The following is a 6,000-nucleotide window of genomic DNA, read 5'->3' on the forward strand; positions in this document are numbered from 1 at the left end:
CCAAAGTGAGGCTGATAGTTCACCTTGACTGGAGAGTATTGCACCTGTAGTTGGGACTTGTCATTAAGGATGTAATATAATGACGTCATCCCCTCTACTGTATATTTCCTTTAGCTCAGTGGACTAATGTGGTGTAAACCTGCCAAAGAGACTTTTTATTGGGAGAAGATGCATGTGTCCTGGGCAGCGTCTCTCCCCCCCTGTCTTCTTCATGATTTTGTGGAGCTACACATACATCACGCTGTGACTCACCTCCGACAGAGCTGCCAGGGCCCATGTCACAAGTCATTGGGATGAAATGTTTTGAGTTAAGCATTACCTCGCTCTCTCTCTAGGAGAAAACAAGCAGAGAGAGAGAACTCTGGCGTTGACAGGCTCTCTGTAATTTCCACTTCTGGCACTGAGAGCTTATAATACCCAGTAATCTCTGTCTCTGATCTTGCTGTAATGCACCTCCAGACGGGCTGGGGAGCACGGTGAGAATCTGAGAAACAAATAGTAAATCAAAGACGATGATGTGTGACACTGCAAGAGGAATCTCTGGAGCACGAGTGGCCATGAGAATCGTATCACACACACACACACACACACACACGAGAGAGGACAAATGTGCGAGCACAAAGCCACGTAAACTCACACTGCCGTCACTGTCAGCAGCTCGCTCGTGTCTGATTGAATGGCGTTCAGCGTCTACGTAAACAACCCTGACCGCTGACCTCTCTGTAACCAGCACTAGACCTTTCACCAAATCTTATCTTTTTGTTTTCCATCAAGACTTCCTGTAACAGCTATAGTCATGGGGGTTGAGGGGGGGGGGCTGCAGTCCTGGCGTACGCCGTCCCCACAATTTGTACAGACACAATAAACCCGGAGAGGCAGGCTGTTTTTCATTAGGGCTTCAAAGTCCATATAAACCATGATTAATGAAGCCCTGAGATGCTGTATGTCTTTAATTATTATGACTTGACTGCTGCACCAGCGCCTCAGATGCATTAGCAATGTTGGCGATCTGTACACGTCTGCCTGGCTCGTTCTGACATGGCAGCTTCGCCTCATTCCTGGAGAATTCCCCCAATGTGGAGGAGGGCGGGGTGGGGGAGTGATAGGAGCCCCCTCTTTGCAGTGGCGCAGAAGTTTCTTTAATCACCGCGTACATGCACACTTACAAATGAGTTTGGGCAGTGACAGATTGGCGAGCGGGCCGAGGATAATTACACGCAGTGGGCTGGTGTGTGTGATCAGAGCGTGGCATTGCGTTACCCAGAGGGTTCTGTAAATAGAGTCCACATGCAATGAATGAGGATATTGTGGACAAAGTGCATTATGGGCACAATAGCCGTACCTTTGTTCCCATATGGATCTTGGTGTTGTGTGACAATTACTGTAACAAGGAAGTCAATCTACGCTGAAGCCGGAAATACTGCAGATGAGGTCAGTTGTTACCTTAAATCTGATGTAACTGCATCATTACCTGCAGTATCTAGTCATAAAGAGTAAATAATTAACTTTAGTAGAATACATCGCTGCTACCTGGGGACCATGTGAGGGAAATATATGTTTTTGACCTTCATTCAAAAGTTTTGATTTAAAAAAAATACTTGAGTACTAAAATACTTGGTGATTTTATAACATTCGGGTTAATGAAGTGCCTGATTAACACAGGGGAGCTGATATTGTTGTACAGTCATTTGTCAGTCTCAGCTGTCAATCATCTCCAGCGTTTTTATAACATCATTAAAACCAAACTTATCAGAAAATTATTATTTCGACACAACTATGTGATGAAAAACTACAGAATGACAGACATCATCTGGTCCAAGTCCCATCCACTAACATGGAGGAGGTGGGGTTAATGACCTACACTGCAGCCGGGGGTAATCCAGATGACTTGGCTACACTTTTGTGGATGTGTCACCTAATGCAACGTTTTATACAGGCCACCATCTTGTTTCTTTTTGTGTTAACAGGCCTAGACACGTAAGACAAAGTAAGTTGCAGTTTGCAAAAATAAGAATATTTATCTTATGGTTGAAACAGATTGTTTTCTGGACTGACTGAACAAGAGGGAGTGGTCCCCAGAGCCACTTAAGAGTGGTTACAAAGTGATAAATACACATTTGACTGTGATGCAGCAGTGATGCACCACATGTACAGAGTTATTTTTAACGTGAATATTTATCACCCTTAAACTGAATTAACTGAAAATTTCACACCTGCCTGAAACCATCACGGAGCAGCTCCATCGCAGCAGTCGGTTCCAGCGCTGTTTGGGAATTCAATGCTACTTGTTGAGGAAGGAAAAAGTCTGGTGGCTAATCACCTGCCGCTTCCAGATCTCCCAAGTCCAGGGACACAGTTTGAAACTTACAGGTCTATTTCAATATTTTAAGTTTAGTGTCCATATTAATTTGCAAATGCTAAATGCTCAAACAGAATGGAAACTAACTGTATCCCCCAAGATGGCCGTTTTAAATATCACGAGCCTTTCTCAACCGCAGATGAGGACTTCAAAGAGTTATGGGAGGACAGAAACAAAGTGCGCTCTCTCTTTGCTGCGTCTTCTTCCGGCAGTTGGACATGGAGAGAGAGAGAGAGAAAAAAAGAAGCCCAGCACAGAGGAAGCTCATTTGTATAATCCTCATTTAGTGCCGGCGGTTTATGTTTCACAGTCATGGACAATCAGTGAGCACTAACATAATAGCGCTACCCATCCTAGCCCTCACACAGTCTCCCTCACACAGATAGAAAACAGGAGCCATGTTTGTGTTGGGCACACTCCCACAGCGCACAGGATGATGGATTATACTGGGATGCTGTTTATTTATGCTATGCTGCATGGGTAGAGGAATACGGGCTAGGACCTCATGCATACAGCCCGTGTATGGCAAATACAATCAGCCGTAAAATAAGATTGCATATTATGAATGAGCAATGCATCCGCACACATACATGAAAAGCACTTGGCTGCAATCAACCCCCCCACGCCGCCGAAACACACACATACACACACACATGTCTTTTTGCGAGGGAAGCTTGTCTTGATTAACCTGGCCGGGGGAACCCGACATGTTTTTCCTTTTACGTCATGGTCTGTTCCCTGAGTGGCTCAGTGGAAGCCATCAATTCTAGTTTGTCTGCAGTTTGTCTGTTTGAATTTTTGGCTAATCTGTATTATTCATTGATGTCCTGTTGGCCCTGCGCAGGAAGTGCTGAGTGAAGACTGTGGCGGTGGGTTTTTTTTTCTTCCCAACTCGGGACATCATACATCATGCTTTCTTTTTCTTCTACGAAAAATTGCATCACTCAGCCGGACCACCTTCCGCCTGCCCTAAGCCCCTGAGAAAGGAAGGTTTTTGGTATTTTTGAAGTTGCAGGATTGTTTTTTCCATGAGAAGAAGACAAGGATTATCAGGATGATCCGTGAAAAACAAGTGAGGACCAGGAGGGACAAACAGTTTCCTCTCATACAGATATTCTCGTAGCTACAGCTGATCACCGCCGTGACAACTTTTTTGTTTCTCTGAGCTTCACAAGGCCCACACATCAATTTCGAGGGAAAAGATGCCATGCTTGATTATAACAAGAGGTCATGTCTTTGATGCTGGTACGGTGAAATTTGTTATACGTTAAGCCAGTGCTAATGTGATTATGGACATTGATCCATTAAATCTACTGTAAAAATGCAGCCTGCACCAGTTTTGAACTCGATACTGAGCAGAAACGTGAGAGGTACTGAGAAACATTAAAGACGCTTTGATGTAATGTTTAACCCATCTGCAGCGAAAAGGGGAGGGGTGTCCATAAAACGCATTTTGGGTCGGAGCGAGCGAAATGAGATGTGTGATTTTTCTCCCCAGCCTCTCGTGGTGCCGTCAGAGTGTGGGCATGGAAAGGGGGCAACTGCCTGCCATGATTACCCCAAGGGACGTTTTATCAGGGCAATAAAATCAGGCTCTTTGTGGCTGGATTACATCGTGGAACTCACCCGCCTTCAAGGAGTCCCAGTCTGTCACCTCAGTCCTCTTCCACCGTGGACAATCAGGATAAAGATTTACCCCAAGTATGGGCTACAAACGCAAAGAGCAGTGAAGCAGGGAAGGAACCTCCTCAGTCTTATAACTCTGCTATTAGGGAAAATCTAGTAACTGCAACAAGATACAAATGTCAGAAAATCTGATTGTGGTCTTCACTCAACTTTGACCATGAAGCATTTCACTGGGTCTTGTACCCTTGGATCCATGGCAGCATAGCGATTGTGCTCTAAAGTCATCACTTTTGAGGACGGAGCGCGTAACTGACGACTTCAACTTCCATCTCTTTACCAGACCACGAGGAAATGACTTAATTCAATTGTGGGTTATCAATAATTTCTAAGGGGGTATCCTACTTTTTATTTTACAAAGTGTGTCTTTCTCATTTTGTAATCACAATTTGTCCAGTACATTGGATCTGTTAACGTATCCTGCATGAGGCCACCACAAATGCTCTGTATGAGGTAGTGTTTGGCTTTATCTGATTAAGTGAGTCTGCCATGAGCAGTTAATGCGGTGTAACTGGCTATAATGTTGCACTAACAATGTCGCGTTGTCTGTGATCAAACATCTGATGATTTATTTAGGATTAACCAGATTTCAGATCAGCACTTTTCAAAACTTAACTGATTCTCCTCTATCCTTGAAGACAGAAAGACAAACCTGAGAGCATCATGGATGAGTCTTGGCCTCTTCCCAAAGCATCTTATACTTCGTTTACACCAAAATAAGCAGGTATACGCAAGTTTTTTAAATGTGGGTAAACCTGCTAAAAAAGGGCGATTGACTCTCCTCCCACTGCCAGTGGAGGAGTTTGCTTTTCAGTCTTTTTCACATGTTCAACATCGCGAACAAAAGCCAAAACCTGAGGAGCTCCCCTCAAGGTTATTTACGCACAAACACATGGAAGGTCAGTGCACGGGATAACGTCACACAGGGAAAGTGCAGCATCAGCATCTAGACTGCCAAAAGTCAGGAGTAGAAAGTACAGATATTTGTTAGATTTATGTAGTGGAGTAAAATTTAAAAGTGCCTGAAAGTACAGCGAGTACAGATAAATTATGACTTTTATTTAGGTGTCACAAGGTCTTCATCATTGAGTCTGATTGAGACGTCCACAGTTCGTGGCTTTTCCCTCTAATGTAACAAAGGTGTGGTGACTGAGTAATCTCCTCAAACAGGCTTCCTGGCAAAGCCATAGATTCACTCCCGGGCCCCAAATACAACCCCCCCTCAGATCCCAACTCAGATAAAGCGCTGATGACATCACCATCTCCCCCCATCCCGCCGGTCCTCCCTTATTAGCATGTGCAGTGTAGCAGGCAGCAGGAATAATAAGGCGTTCGCCCTATCACGCCGGCAGAACTATTCAGGCTGTGACCACAGAGGCCTCGGCAGCAGCCAAGCTAAATAACAGCGAGGGGAAGATGGTCAAAGCATCACAATTAGAGGCAGTTTATTTTGTATTCTGCCTTTGCCAGAGGGACTGCAGACTATAATTTGCATCAAAGATGTTGGAGAGTTTACGCTGATGGAGGAATCTGCGGAAAAGTTTGTGAAGGCTCGAGATAGCGGAAGGCGGTCAGAGGTGATGCTGAGGGAGAGCTGACCAGTAACGTGGAAATTATACCAGCGCTGTTTGGTGGAAAACATCAACTCGAGCTGGACGCGATTCAGATGAGTTTGTGCAAAGTTCAAGGAACATACAACCCAGCAAGAATGAATGAAGTGCCTTGTTCTGAAAGAGGTCAGCGGGGACCTCAGACAAACACCCCCCACCCCTCCCAATATTAACAAATTATTCAGCAATTGGAGCTGTAACTATGACTTATGATTATTATTGATCAGTTTATGAACCGCGTTGGGGTTAAAGTCAAGTTTATGCCACACAAGGGTCCTGTCCAGGGCTGGCTCGGCCATATACATCCAGAGAGGGCTCTGAGTTCAGTCAGGCACATGTGGGATTTCC

This window comes from Limanda limanda, chromosome 20, assembly GCF_963576545.1.
Source record: "Limanda limanda chromosome 20, fLimLim1.1, whole genome shotgun sequence".
NCBI classification, from domain to species: domain Eukaryota; kingdom Metazoa; phylum Chordata; class Actinopteri; order Pleuronectiformes; family Pleuronectidae; genus Limanda; species Limanda limanda.